The sequence below is a fragment of the Chrysoperla carnea genome, chromosome 5 (assembly GCF_905475395.1).
Source record: "Chrysoperla carnea chromosome 5, inChrCarn1.1, whole genome shotgun sequence".
NCBI lineage: Eukaryota > Metazoa > Arthropoda > Insecta > Neuroptera > Chrysopidae > Chrysoperla > Chrysoperla carnea.
In genome coordinates this window covers 7,091,237-7,108,495 of record NC_058341.1, presented here as the reverse complement: position 1 = coordinate 7,108,495, position 17,259 = coordinate 7,091,237, and the positions used below count along the sequence as shown (strand labels likewise).

Here is a 17,259-nt window from a genome sequence, read left to right as displayed (position 1 = left end):
TGAACGGACTTGTCGACAGATTTGGTCTATTTTTTACAGACTCAGAATAATATTAGCTGTGATATCCCCAAGTTGCAGAATTTTTGATCGTTTAGATCGTGAGATAATCAGATGTAAAGTTAGCAATTTCCCCCATTCAATCTTTCGATAGAATTGTAAGAAAAGTTTTAGAGTTAAAAGGAATTTTTTTTTAGAATAGAAAAAAATAGGACCACGTCAAAACTGGGAACTTTGGCAATAATTATCTCGTGTTTTAAACGGTCAAAATTGATTGCCCATAAAATATAAATATAATAGTCACAGCTACCAAAAATGTTGGGAGCGCAATTAACTTATGCAATATATCAGTTTTAACTGAGAATATCAAATTTATTTGCGCTCCCACCATATTTATTAAAGTGAAACATAATCCAGTAGGCTCAAAACGGCGCTGGACGAAAACCAAAAACCAATTTCAATTTAATTTTTTTTAAGGAAATATTGTAGAAAATAAGCTAGATTGATAATAGTTTGTATCAGCAATCGAATATCCTTAAAGATGAACCTAACTAACTATTTTCAATTTGATGGTTGGTTAAAATAATCTTCTTTAAATATTTATCTCTCTCTTTGTTTCTCCGTCATCTATTTCTCTCATTTCCTTCCTTTTCATATACTTATACTTCGTCTGTCGATGATGAAAAACAAAAGACAATTTAATTATAAGAAGTAGAATTTTCTAATTTTGAATAATGCACAACGAACGAACATAGAACGCTAAAGAGTATTTGAGTTCGTTGTGTATTCTTTTTTTTTTCGCTATTTTCTGAGAGCACAACATCAAAGTAAAATATTATTAGAATCTTTATTAATATTATATAGAGTCTACTTATGGTTGTACTTTATATTGAAAAGCTTTATCATATACACGGCACGGCAGAGCAATATAAGGTTTATATTTATACCATGTATATATGAAATATACATAGTATATTAAGTTTAGTCCCAAGTTTGTAACGCTTAAAAATAATGATGCTAGGAAAAAAATTTTTTCATAGGTGTTCATAAAATCATCTAATTAGTCCATTTCCGGTTGTCCGTCCGTCCGTCCGTCACGATAACTCAAAAACGAAAAAAGATATCGAGCTGAAGAATTTTTACAGCGTACTCAGGACGTAAAAAGTGAGGTCAAGTTCGTAAATGAGCATCATAGGTCAATTGGGTCTTGGGTTCGTAGGATCCATCTTGTAAACCGTTAGAGATAGAACAAAAGTTTAAATATAAAAAATGTTCTTTATCAAAAATTAAACAACTTTTGTTTGAAACATTTTTTCGTAAACATCACTGTTTACCCGTGAGGGCGCCAGTTAGGCGGAAATTTTATAATATGTACTATACTTGATTATCAGTTATGTATGTGTCACATGTTTGTATGTGTTATGTGATAAAGAAATCAACACTGACTATGCATGGTATTTCAACAATTAATTCAGTCAATTGTTTGTTTTCACTTGTTCTATTATAAAATATGCTTAAATAATAATATTATTAACTTAACTTTTATACTTATTATTATAATAATGTCTAGAACACACAGTCGTCAAATTTATGAGGTTAAGAGAAAAGTTTAGCCTGAACACGAAATCTTAATTAAATTATGCCTTCATGGATAGAAAACAGCGTAAGTTTGCGCAAATTGTATTTTGAGGAAAAGCCTATTAAAAATATAAAAGTAGGTTAGTATATTATGCTAAAAATATTCTTTTAATCTAATTTCGGCTTCGAAATAATTCTTTTTAAATTTCCATTTTCTCTAAAACAATAAAAGATGGACAGTTGAAGATTTGCAGATAGCTTCAATTAGTAATCTTGTGAAAGATTCTGAAAAACGAAAAAACATTCTAGAAAATACTTTATCGAAAACCAAAACAAATGGACGCAAAAAAAAACTCGTCATAATTGTATTGGTTTTTTATACTTTTCTAATTTATTAAAAAATAATGCAAGCATCTGACATTCAATACTTTTTATACAGAATATTTAAACAATTAACTCATTTGATTTTTAATAACAAGAATCCATTGCTATCGGTTGACTGTCGAAATTTTGTATCATTTAAGTCAACATTGAAATACTTTTTAACCTTCTCGTGAGAAAGAAATGAGAAAATGTGATCAATATCTTCGTGGTGAACCATAAATTGGGTCATTTTCGGTTGTAGATTGTAAAAATAATATTTCATATTATTTAACAAGCGTTCTTCATTAGTTATAGTACAAACTAAGTTTTCATAAAGACGTAATGAATAAAGTATATATATCGTTTCATATTTATATAATAATAATAATTATTAATATTATTAATTTAATAAATACATAAATTTTCTTTTATAAAGTATCTTATATTCTCATATTTTAAGTATATATATATATATTTCAAAAGAAAATTATGATATTAAAATATTCTATTTATACAAAAATTATTAATTAATATTTATAAAATTTATTTAATGTTAGTATCAATTGACTTTTTATAATTACCGACACAAATTCAATTAATTTAATTTAAAAAAAAAAATGCATAAAATGGCTTTCTCATATACTTCTTATAAACTAGTTTAAATGAATTCGTGGAACACGAAAATGAATTGAGACGAGTTTTCTAATGCCTATTTATTAAGGTCATCTTTAAATCGTGTATTAGCACCGTGCGTGAGTTTTTTTGGAGGCGTTTCCATGGTAACGATACACTACTAATTATAGAATTGTATGGATGCATATATAATTGTATGGATTGCATTTATGACTTACATTGAAAATTTAATATTATTATCTCACAAATTAAAATAAATAATTATGATAATTTACATTTGAAAAATAATATTTGATGCAATTTGATTTCTTATTTTCACAATTTTTAATGCATTAAGTTTAATTAATTAGTGTTTTTCAATTATTTTAATTTGACATTTTCTATAACATTAACATGTAAAGAATTGCAAATTAGTTATAAGAGTGTCCTTTATCGCGAAAATTTTTCACTGGAAACGCTGGCATCGATTTTATTGTCCCTACCATGACTACGCACACAACGATGTGCGATATTTACAGAACTATTCATATGTAAAAAAAGTAAACTATAACAGCTCTAAACCAAAAATTTACCTGCTCATAAAGGGACATAAATGATAATGCATATACACGAATTAAAGATTTTCTAAGAAAACATAGTTTTTTCTCCTTCCAGAGGAACGTCTGTTAAGTTAAGGATTTTGATTAGGACAATTCTTCCCTACTATTAGTAGGATACGATTATAGTCTACCATACAAGTTTTAAGAGAGTTTTAAGTATTTTATATTATCATTTATTCCATACTTTAATCACTACATATTATAAAACAAAGTCGCTTTTTCTGTCCCTATGTCCCTATGTACGCTTAAATCTTTGAAAATACGCAACGGATTTTGATGCGGTTTTTTTTAATAGATAGAGTGATTCAAGAGGAATGTTTTTATGTATAATACATCCATATTATAGTAGAGTAAGGGGTTGAAATAGGGGTTAAAAGGGATATGCTTCAAAAACTAAAAAAGTTGTGCATCGATTAAGCTCAAATATTGAAACGATATACAACCAGCTTCAAAGATCTATTGTTTTTATCTACTTTTAACCTTCGGAGGGTAGAAAGGTGTAGCGAGAAAGTAGGAAGGAATTATCGAATATTTACAAATATACCTAAGTGGGGTATCAAATAAAAGAGCATGACGTGTACATTACAAAACTGTTATCCAACGCAAGGAAATGTGGAGGGAGGGGTGCAAGTGGGGATGTTGCCCAGCAAAGCGGGTAGTTCACAGCTAGTATCTACTAAAACTTATAAATAACTCACTCAGTCTACATTATTATTATAATAATATAACTTATTAACTAAACTAATATTAAAGTATACTTACTTATTCTATGCTAGAAAGATACCTCTAACCCTCTGATAGTTAATATACATATTTAAAGTGGTATTAAATCAACTTTAAGATAGTAATTAAAATCATATGATATATATAACTTATAACTATTATAGTAGCCAAGAAGACTAAAGTATATTGTACCTTACCATCTTTTAACAGTTCAAGTCGTCTATCCTCAATTTAACCAACAACCCCATCCACACCCCATTTATAGCCATCGTAATTTCTTATATACGTACACTATTTCTTAGTCTTATATCGCACACCAAAACATTATATATTATTACTACAAAACCTAATATTATTCATTATCTTCGGGTGGATAGTTTGTGTGCATGATGAGTTTCTTTGTCTCGTTAAAATACCTTCACTGTACTTCGTCTTTGGGTTGGATTATTGTTATATAATGTATAATGTACACTTCATATTATCAAAAACTGAAAAAAGATAGAAAAAAATTAGTTTCTAGTCCGAAAAATGAATAAGAACTTTGATCACAACGCCCTTAGCAATCGTTTAAAAAGTATTTACAGCATGCTTCGCTAATTCTCGATTTCTTCTTTATTTTTGTTACGTAAATTGTATCTTGAATTGATTTTGAGATTTACAAACAATTTTGAGTATATAATGCGCCTTCTGTATTAATTTCAAGCCAATTCTGTACGTACAGTTTACGATAAATTAATTAATAAAAACAACCCTTTTTACACGGTGGCATATGAAGAAGTCGTAATAAATGTTGGTTTTTTAGTCAATCAGTGCTTTTAAAAATGTTTTACCATTTGTATAAACAATTTTTATCATTATTCTACAAGTTTTAAGCTTAAAAATCATACCAAAATTAAGAACTGTGCATAAAAATCAGGGTTCGAAAATATCCGATATTTATTATAAATATCAAAATATCGGATATTTTTGATATATATCCGATATATATCAAAATTTTGATATTTAAAAAAAACTAAAATGTTTTAAAGGTTTTATTTACTTAGGCACTTCAAAGCAGACAAATGAAACCAACGATTTTTTACAATTTTTTTACCCTTTGAAAAAAATCGAAAAAATCGAGAAAAAAATTTTTTCCCCTATTTCGATAAAACTCAGTATATAAGGTAATTTTGACCCAAAAAGTTCAAAAATCGGGTTTATTTAACTGTTGGAAGCATTATTTCTGAGATATCCTCCAAAATCGTCCATGCTGAGCAATTTTCTCCGAAAATACGAATCCAACCGTCATATAAACCCGATTTTTGAATTTTTTGGGTCAAAATTACCTTATGTACTGATTTTTATCAAAATCGGTGACAACAAAATTTTTTCGATTTTTTACAATTTTTTTAAGGGGTACCCCTTTGAAAAAAATCGAAAAAATCGAGAAAAAAAATTTTTTCCCTATTTCGATAAAACTCAGTATATAAGGTAATTTTAACCCAAAAAGTTCAAAAATCGGGTTTATTTAACTGTTGGAAGCATAATTTCTGAGATATCCTCCAAAATCGTCCATGAAGAGCAATTTTCTCCGAAAATACGAATCCAACCGTCATATAAACCCGATTTTTGAATTTTTTGGGTCAAAATTACCTTATGTACTGATTTTTATCAAAATCGGTGACAACAAAATTTTTTCGATTTTTTACAATTTTTTTAAGGGGTACCCCTTTGAAAAAAATCGAAAAAATCGAGAAAAAATTTTTTTCCCCTATTTCGATAAAACTCAGTATATAAGGTAATTTTGACCCAAAAAGTTCAAAAATCGGGTATATTTAATTATTGGAAGCATAATTTCTGAGATATCCTCCAAAATCGTCCATGAAGAGCAATTTTCTCCGAAAATACGAATCCTATCGTCATATAAAGTAAAAAAACTTTATTTGGTAAAAGCACTGACTATGATAGTTAATTTCTCCTAAACCGTTCAGATAATCGATATGAATTTTTCACAAAAGACGTATAAAAGGATGATTAATTGATAAATAAAATTTCAAATGTTTTTGGATCATTTTTTTGGCATCAAAATACCTTAATTGCAATGTACCAACATAATGCTAGTTATATATAATAACATTGTTTAGTTAGCAGCGCGCAGCGCACACCAGACAGAATATGTTGCACATATCTTCTTGCTTACACTACTTATACAAGTACCTCAATATATGTGATTCATATATGTTTACATATGCTATTTAGTACAGTGTAGTTATATAAATGTAATTTTAGTTTTGAAAACCGCTACTAATTAGATGTTGTTACTTTTTGTTTTGTATCTTATTTTAATACATAATAATATATTATGCAACAAGTGCGGCTTACTCAAAGAATATGTGGTTAAAATTTCAGCTTAGGTATCCGTGCAAATTTTTAAGAAAAAAGTCATTAAAAATCGAAATAAAATACATTGGCTCTTATGGAATCTCAAAAAACGACATATTTTGGAAGTTTTTGATAATTTTCATTTGGAATGAATGAAAACAAATTAAAAAAAAACTTTTTAATAGAAAGTAAAAATATTAGCAATGAATTAGAAAAGAAAAAAACTAAGTGTCACCGTCCATATAAGGGATGTAAGAGCAGGGTAGATTAAGGGTTGAAATTATTTTTATCTTATTTTCAACTTTGATGATGAATTTTGTTATAACTTCATGAATGTAGACGAAAAATAAGAATAAAATTTTTCGATATGTGTCTTGGTTTTCGAAATATCGAAAGCTAAATAATTAAACAAAATTTTCAATTTTCGATATTTCGAAAATAACGCCAGATATTGAAAAATGTTTATTCTTATTTTTCGTCTTATATTGTCAAGTTATAATATAATTTATCATCAAAATTGAAAATATATATTTTTTAAATTTGTGCTCCCACTACCGTGCTCATACATCCTTAAGTGTTCTATATTATCGCTCGAGCGTATCGAAGACAATCCGTAGAATCACTACAGTCTGTTTTTTTAAGACTAAGTTCTCTCTTTCTTCACGATTTCCCATGTAATAATAGCTCCATTTCCATTCGCTAAAAACAGAACGAAAAGTAGAGAACGTATCCACCATGATTAAAGAAAACACGTTATTACACTCTCATTGCCAGTACACTGTACATACAAATTTTAAATTAATCTAATTATTAAATGTCGTATGTTTTGAAGAAAATCTTATTTATTTTTGTACCAAACATGTGGATTAAATAATTAAAACCACATTCATTTGTATTATTATATTATGGTTTTATGGGTGAGAATAATTTCATCCGTTGAAAATTAAAAGATACTCAAACTAATAAAATTGTAACAAAAGACCCTCCATTTCCCAAAACTTTTCACTTGATGGTTTAAGTCATTCTGAATAAAAGTTTTCATGATCACAAGCCATAAAAATGACAGGATTTCAAGTTATCGCTAAATTAAAGTTGGAAAATGTACTCATTTGTAAAAATTATTGTAATTTAAGTGTCAAAAATCATATACGTATATATGTAGCTGAAACATTGATCTTAACACTTCATTTTATTTATCCACTGAACGTTTAACACTGATTCTTCTTTGAATTTCGTAACATTTTCTTCAAAAAAACAAGAATTAAAAAACAACACCCTTTCATTAAAAAACATACGTATGCAGGTACTTATACATATCTGTATATGTATTTGCCTATACACACATAGGCATATATTTTACAAATGAGTACATTTTCCAACTTTAATTTAGCTATAACATGAAATCCTGTCATTTTCATGACTTGTGATTATGGGAACTTTTCTTTAGAATAATTTAAACTATCAACAAAGATTCTTCTTTTTTTATTAAAGTGTTTTTTGTACAAAATAAGTAAAATTGAACGAAAATTGAAAATTCACTATATCTCGAGAATGACCGATTTTAGAGTAAAAGGTATATGTATTACATTTTTAATAAGAATAATGTGTCAAAGGTGAAGTGGTGGCTAGCTCAGTCGCCTCCGGCTACAAAGTTCCTTGGTTCGTATCTAGCATTATTGCGACTATTTTTTTTTATTAGATACTTAAATTTCCACCCCCTGACAGAAGAGTGATTTATGACATAAAGTAGGACGAGGTATATTTTATGTTATTTTTTAATTCCCACCCCCTGACAAAAGAGTGATTTATGACATAAGTAGGAAGTGGGACATAATTAATTTTTTTTGTGTAATAATATGTTTCCCTATTACAAAATCTTATAAAATTTCATTTAACAAGAATAAATTTTAACATGTACACCTAAAAAGCAAGCAAAATAAGTATTTATTTTATATTTTGTAATAGGAGAATATGAGTGAGATGAACTATATGACATGTTCTCCTATTATAAAGTTTTAAATTTTAGTCTTAACGAGCGATTTTTTTATTTTTAGAGCTACAATTTTGATATTTTGTAATAGGAGAATATGAGTGAGATAAACTATATGACATGTTCTCCTATTAAAACAATTCAAATTTTAGCGCAACTAAGCCATTTTTGTACAATTATTTAATATTTTGTAACAGAAGAACATGATTTTAAAGAGAGATGATATTCCCACCTCCTGACAGAATAATGATTTATGACATCTGACTTTATTAAAAACAAAAGGGCGGGTTATATATATATAATTTAAACTATAAAAAGAGTGGAAAATTTTTAACATTAGAAAAAATTCAATTAATCTAAAAGTAAAAATGTTAATACCTACCAGGATTCGAACTAGTATACTTAGGATTCAGAGGAAATTGCCATATCCACACACCTACCTCGCTTGTTCATAAAGTCATAATTAACTTAATACTTACCTTTACTGAATAATTAATTAGTTAAGAATTTTGTTCTGAAAGAAAAATGGGATAGAAAAAATAAAACAAAATTTAAAATATATAAAGTTTTTTATTTATAACAATAAAAAAAGAATTCAATAGCATTTGTCAATTAATTTATTTGTAGGTTCTGTTTTATATTCCTGAAATTGAGGTTTAAAAATGGATAATGGTAAGAGGGCAAGTAATAATACTGAATAGGTTCAAACAGAAAAATTAATATAAACCATTTTTTATTTATTATAAATACTTGTACAAATTACACCTGAAACAAATATGAAAATGATTAATTTTATTAATACAAAAGGAAAATCGAAATTATTTTTCATTTAAATGTAATGATCAATAAAATCGGAATAACATTTTTCCCAAATTTTCAACAATTTCTATCTAATGTAACTATAAAGCAGTTGATTTTGGATACCCCAGTTCATATCTAATTGTCTGTACCACCCCCTGCAAATGTCATAAATCATTTTTAAGCCAGGAGGTAGGAATTATTAAATATACCAACCTCTTTAAATTATATACTTGCCTTTTTTAATTCAAAACAATTATCTAAAAATGTAAAATAATAATTATGTCGATACCACGGCAGGATACGAACCAGAGTATCCTGATCCGTAGTCCAGTGCGCTAGCCACTACTCTATCTCAGTCATGTAAACTCTAGCATAAATTTTAATTAAAAATGTATGTACATACCTGAAATAAATGTCGTCTAGCTTCCCTTGGATTCATAAGCAAGTGCTATACCCACACAGCTACCCGGCTTATTGATAAAAATATAATTAACTTAATACTTACCTTTACTAAGTAATTAATTAATTGATAATTTTGTTCTGAAAGAAAAAATAGGATAGAAAATTTAAAAAATAAAACAAAATTTAAAATATATAACAATTTTTATTTATTTATAACAAAAAAAATGTTTTTTTCATGCGGATGCTCCCTTAAAAATGTAATCCCCTCTTCCTTAATGCACTCTATGAAAAAGTATTTGTATTGCTTAATAAAGGGAATTTTATAAGAATGGAGTTTTCGAATAAACTCTCGAATTTTGTTGAGAAAACAGTAAAAATTTTTATTTTTTCTAACTGTATGTATTTATTTTTTATTTATTTATTTATATCTATGGTTATTGTGTAATTCCATGAAAAATTACCATAAAAAAATAGAGATATTTAGGTATAAAGATTAAAATGACTCACCCTGTATATGAAATTTAGATTCTAGCTACTATATACACCTTTCTTTATAATAGAAATTTCTTTATAAAAGAAATATTTGTCAAAAACAAAACTTTTGAATAAATGGCGTAGACAAAATAAATTATCCAATAGCTATTAATTAATAAATAATTTTGTTTTTGTTTACATATCGATAACAAACAATTTTATTTACACAAAACGATAACAATATTTTAATAAAAAGAAATTTTCTAACAATATACCTATATCTATAAAAATATACATGCTTTTAGCAAAGTAACAAAAACTTATATATTACACAAAATATCTCTATATTATCAACATTATCAATATACTTCGATTAAAAAAACAAAAAAAAAAAACCACCTCTTTTTTTCTCTATCAAACTTCATCCTACCCTAGTTGTAGATATATAATCCTAACAATAAATATTCTACTCTTTTTTTTTATCATACGAACAAAAAAAAAATAAATTTTCAGCTTAATAATATGTAGGAAAAAAGTTCATAATTTTCCGATGTTAATTTTCATTTAGGTAAAAAAAAAAATTGTATATAAGAATAAAGTATCTATTACCCTTCTTCACTGTGTGCACACATATAGTTCATTCAGAAATATCAACATTTTCTTTTCAAGTAGGTATACAGTAAAAATATATGGGGTTTACTACAATGCTGGGTATGATATAGAGACAGGGCGTCAGGCCCATACTGGTTGGCGATACCCACTATAATTCTGTTGGATATCCTTATCTGTAGAAAAGTTTAAAAGATATGATAATGTGTCAGTTTAGGTCCATATACAAAAAGTTTCAACATTGATATCAAATATCCTGTGGTTAATTAACGGGAAAAAATTTTCCAATTCTTAAGAGGGCATTCTGTGAGACCATGGCTCCCACTCAAGAAAAGCTTGCGAGGATGCCATACCAAGAAGGTCTTAACAGATTAGGAGATAATCTGAAAAACCAACAATTAAAGGCATGGACCAGCTACGAGGGAGGGCGAATCGCCAAAAGCCTGTTGGCTGAAGGAAACTCGCTCGGTAACAGAGCCGAGGAGATCTTGAAACTAAACAGAGCTGATATTAGAGTCATCGTAGAGTTACTCACAGGAAATGATAACCTGAACAAGTTCCAACATCAGATTGGAAAAAAACAATCACCCGCGTGTGACAGATGCGGAGAAAATTCAGAAGAAACATCGATTCACTTTCTCTGTTACTGCCCGGCGCTCATACAGCAGCGAAGGAAATGGTTTGGTCCGGCCATAGTCGAATCAGAAGAAATTAGGAAACTCAGCGCTAGGCAAATCCTGGATTTCAGTACATCAGTTGGTTATAATAGCCACTGAAAAGCGTAGCGGGGATAGAGTACAAGGGTCTATTTGGCTAGGTGCTCTGAACCATTGCTTCGAGGCCCGATGCTCGAGCATGGCCCGCTAACTTCCATACCCATACCCCTTCTGTGAGAAAAGTAGATTAACGGACATTCTATTTTAAATAGTTAGAGATCATTCTGAAAATCTTCTGATATTTTTAAATAAACTATAGAAGCTAATATTGTTCTACCTGTGTGTCTGTATGCTCAAATTATATGCACGTGTGTATGTATGTATGTATGTACGATTCTATGTAAAGCTTTTTTGTATATTTATGCATTGCAGTATTATTAAAGCTTAAACTTTTTTTTCCATACTGTATTCTCCAACATGCTGTATACAGAGTGGTTTTTTTTAAGTTGGCATATGCTTGAAAAACAACTTTTATCGATATAAATACTACAAACGAAAAAACTGATAATCGATAGATAAAAACTTTAAATTAACAAGTTGTTATTAACTAACGGGGTAAGCTTTTTTCACCAAACCGTACAGTTTAGGCTGAAAATAGACTGAAAAGTTTTACTCAAAGTTGTTTTTTCGTATGAAAATTTTTATTTCGTATAATTTTTTCTGTGAAATCCAACAGAAGTGGATTAGTTTTCTATAAAGACCATTTTTTGTTCAAATGGAATGAAGAAACGTACTAAAAGCTAGATTCATTTAATGTTTGTTAGTTAGATGAATTAGAGGGACGTTTTATAATTGAACCGAAAAACTTAGATCGAATTCAATGCCGGTATAAGATGTGTGTCTTTGAACCATTGACACACGGTATATATTTTGTATATAGATATTTTAAGTATAGTTTTTTCTCTATGATTCCAAACCAAACCAAGTTCTACCAAAGCTCTACCATAGTGTGTAGTTACAGTGTATCAGTTCTCTCTCCACATTTCTTCTCTCTCATTACATTTTGTGTCTCTCGGTTTACTGATTTTCCATGTATTACAACAAAAACATTACACAACAACTTTAGCTTGCTTACATTGCTTCATGCTATACATACTTGTTTAGCTAAAATATTTTCACTTATTTCTCATTATAATTCAATTTTAAATTATATGCTTATAAATGGTAAAATAGTAGCGTACATAGTGATTCTTATCTAATTGGTATTACGTAAGAATTTAAAATAAATAGCTTATCAATGTCAATTAAATATTAAAGAATGCAGAACTAGGATTGAGTATGATACTGAAGTTTGACTATAATTTCCTTTTCAGGATGTACGAACACTAAGGCAATTTTAATAAAATAAGCTTGTTTTTTTTACAGTCTTGATACCATTCAGCTTCACCTGATAGTGACCAAAAAAAAATGTAATCAACATGCCTATTGATATAACTTATTTTTTTTAAACTCTCAAAAAACTTTAAGCTTGTGGTGCATTTCACTTTTGTCCGAAACCTATATAAAAAGACCCTCTACTAAGAAGATTTTTCTGGAAGGAAAAATTTGTTAGGCTAGGCTAACTTATTAATTTTTGTAATACTCAAAATATTCAAACCACTGTGTATTGTTTGAATATATATAAATTAATTACAATTTACTAGATATAAATATTATACATAAAACAACCCGAAATATATAAAATTTTCTCCAAAAACATCCAAAAGAGAACGGAGGAGAAAATGAAGGAAAGCAAAACATAAAACAAAGACAAAAAACATTGTTTTTTGTGTGAGAGATGTGTTTGCGTTGTTAAATGTATTTTATTTATGGTTTTTAATTTTAAATCTTTTTATCTTTAACTGTATAGTGTAAAATATATACAGAATGTTTGAGGATTCGAAACGCTAGGGATACCCTACTTCATTTCCCGTTTCTACCTTGGAGAAGACTGTAAATTAATTTCAGAATTATCTAAATTGAAAAGTTTGGTAGACCTTGTGGAAATATTTGTGATAAACTTTGCTGTATGAATATTCTTTCGTCATAAGTTTCTAAAACGTAGAAAATTGAAAACAAAAACAAGTGAAAACAGACAATTGAAAGGATGGGTAAACGGACCCAAGATCCAATTGACCTATGTTGCTCATTTACGAACTTGAACTCACTTTTTACGTCCTCAGCACGATATAAAAATTTCAGCTTGATATCTCTTTTCGTTTTTGAGTTACCGTGATGACAGACGGATAGACGGCAGACAGACGACAGACAGACAACCGGAAATGGCCTGATTAAATGATTTCATGAACACCTATACAAAAATTTTGTTCATAGCATCAATATTTTTAAGCGTTACAAACTTGGGACTAAACTTAGTATACCTTCGTATATTTCATATACATGGCATAAAAAAACCACTTGTGCCAAACTAATTAAAGATGTATGAGCACGGCAATTTGATGGTAAATTATGTTATAACTTGACAATATAAGATGAAGAGTAAGAATAACATTTTTCGATATTTGGAGTAATTTTTAAAATATACGAAAATTGAAAATTTATTATAAATTATTTAGCTTTCGATAATTCGACAACCAAAGCAGATATCGAAAAATTTCATTCTTATTTTTCGTCTTCATTCGTGAAGTTTTACAAATAATTTCAAACACAAGTTTTAACCTGCCTTAAAAAGTGTGTGTTTTTTCGCAAGTTCCGTTAAAAGCTCTTATAACTGTGTACATTTATTTCCTAGGCCATCCAATACATTTCGTTACAAGGAATATAAAGCTTTAACTAATATAACAACAGAACATATAAACTGACTGTTAAACAAAAATAAATGTTTATTTTTCTAAATAACATCACAGAATTACAGTTACAGAGTATACTGGTATGGCATCTCATACAAGATATATTATTTTATGGATTTATTTATGAGAATAAGTTGAATTTTAAACGGTGCACGGTGTACGATGGAACTCTATGTTCAGTTACATGCTGGATCCTTGGGATCATTTTGTATGGATAACACACGGAAAAATATCTAAAGCTTGATTAGATATCCAAACTTCTTAACTTCAAACAAATATAAGTGTAATCCGTGTAATCCGACATCGGCAAGTACAGTTTGGACGATATATATTTTAATTTGCCGTTTTTGTGCTAAAAAGTGTAATTTCCAGTTAAAAAAAACACGATTTTCGGAATATGTGATGGAATTCATGTAATCTGACATCGAAATTATATTTAGCGACCAAAATACCTACTAGATGACAATTTAAGGCCGAAATTAGCATTTCCAAAAATGTTGGCTCTACAGTCAGATTCATAAAATATCTCGAAAATTACTCATTTAATGGTCAAATAAACACGATTTTTGTAATTTTCGGGTCAATTACCTTATAAACTTAGTTTTATCGAAATCGGAAACAAAAACTTTTTTTACACTTTTTGCAATTTGTAAAAATCGAAAAAATCATAAAAAATTCAAAAAAACACAATTTTTACAATTTTTGTAATTTTTGGTTGGGTTGGATTGGGTTGGGTTGGGTTGGGTTGGGTTGGGTTGGGTTGGGTTAGGTTGGGTTAGGCTGGGTTAGGCTGGGTTAGGCTGGGTTAGGCTGGGTTAGGTTGGGTTAGGTTGGGTTGGGTTGGGTTGGGTTGGGTTGGGTTTGGGTTGAGTGTAGGTGTGGGTGTGGGTGTGGGTGTGGTGTGGTGTGGTGTGGGTGTGGGTGTGGGAGTGGGAGTGGGAGTGGGAGTGGGAGTGGGTTTTTTTTTCAATTTTATTTTAATACTTGATCCTACGTACTTTTCTTACATTTGTTTTCAATTTTTTTTTAAACATAGTATTAATTGGTTTGTAAACTAACGTTTACCAACTTGGTACGATATCGTGTGAATAAACGCATCGAAATTTTAAAATGAACAACAAAAGAGGTGTCGAGAGTGGTGAGTGGTGCATGGTATACTACTATTTTAATTAAAATTTTATATATTGTTATACAGCAAGATATAATTTTTATGGTTTTATTTAGATATACAACTCCAGCAACAACAATCTACACAATCCTTTTTATTTACGTTTATTTTACGTTAAGTTACGTTACGTTTTCATTACTTCTTGTTTTTTGCTAATTCCTGATTTATGCTCTATGAGAGTTTAATGAATTTTTATTATAAATAGAAATATATATCTAGTTAATTTTATCAAAATTTATATTTATTTAATATAGGTCAAAGATATATTCATCAAAACTAGTCGATTTAAGGCTGTCTACTTTTGTAAACCCTACTTATCAAAATCACCTCAAAATTTAAATAATTCATCTTTTAATTTGTGTTTTTCCCATTCCCCTTTTAATTTAAGTAAGACCACAGATAAAGGAGTCAGTTTTATTGCTTTAATTTATTTGAGACAATCCCGAAATCATACCCTATTCAATAACACACAAAAACACATGAATTAATTATCTCTTTTTTTGTCGTTTATACTAAAAAAAAAGGATAATCAGTCGAGGGTACTGTCGACAGAAATGAAAGCTTAAAACTTTGAAATAACTTTTTATTAATATTTAAATTAATTATTATCATCTATCCCAACCCGTATGGAATTCCGCAGTGCGATATCCGTAGCTAAAAAATAGATTAGAGAAATAATATAATACAAAATATCAATAATATAATTTACTTTCTTTTTATTTATAGGCAATTTTATTACAAATATGTTATACAAATTACATAACAAAATTAATTCTCAATATGATTTCTTTAGCTTGTTTTTTCCTAAGTGGTACATTTTTAGACCGTGTTAGTCTATTTTTTCGTCAGTAGTCAGCACGATAAGCTTTAAAATAAATATTAAAAATTATTAAATTAATTGAAATTATTAAAAAACTATTATAAATAATAAAAAAACATATTTTGACTAGGTTGAGTTTCAAACGCAGGTTTTTTGAATGACAGTCCAGCAGTGATACCACTGATCCACCAGACAGTTTGAATTTTTAGTGTTTAGTTCACGTGTCACCCCATCAAAATTATACAAAACGCGTAAGAAGTTGTCACTTCAAAATAACTACAAATATTTATGGTGGAAGAGCAATTAAATTGGGTAATATATCCTTTAGTACTGTATACTATACACTTATATGCACCTCCACCATATCTTTTATTTCTGATATATCATTTTCACAAATACATTTTTGACAAAATTCTGCATTCATAATCAATATTGTTTTATCCAAACTACTTCATTATGTTCTCTTTAATTGCATGAGTATCGATAGTCTTCTGAGTAAAGGCATTTCGAAAATAATTCTAAGTAAAGTTAAAACCACATTTTAAAGTAAAGACTATATAATGAAAGATTGAAAAATGATTCTATATAAGTGATTTAATAATATATCTACAAAAAAAAGAACTATTATACGTTGGTAAATAATTTCTTATCACTGTTTTCAGTTCACTTGTTACACAATAATCTTGTCAATACGTAATTTACAGATAAACTATAAATATTTGCATTAGAAAAAAATATGTATTTAATATAATAATAGGCTTTACAAATCTGGAAACATTAAATTTAGATTAAAATACTGTTAACTCACTAAAAATTGAAAGAAAATATTTTAGAATTTCTATTAAAAAAGTTAAGAAAATATATTTTTCCGGCACATCGTAAACGCAATGCCGTTGAGTGTTTGGTGTACGATAAGGGAAAGTTATGAATGATTTACTGTGAACTGTTTTTGATTTTTATGTTGATTCTTTTTGATTCGACAAAATTCGTGTTTGGCGGTGAACACCATATCTCTGGTTTGGATTATCCAAAATGAAAGAAACCAGAAAATTTCTTTAGTCGATAGATAAATACAGGTACTAGTCGAAATAATAGCCAATATTATGATTTTTAACTAAATGAATACTTCTTAAAAAAAAATCGTAATTTTTCAAAAGAATTCCTTCAAAGTATTCTAAAATATTGAAATAATTTTCAGAAATATTATTCCTTCGATTAATACCTGAAGGAAATATG

The 17,259-nt window shown here is 28.4% G+C and overlaps 1 protein-coding gene across 1 annotated transcript in view; it reads left to right on the top strand.

The window, feature by feature from the left end:
• LOC123301777 (rho-related GTP-binding protein RhoN-like) overlaps positions 1-17,259 on the top strand; it is a 102,309-nt gene that overhangs the window by 52,652 nt on the left and 32,398 nt on the right. The window lies entirely within an intron of this gene.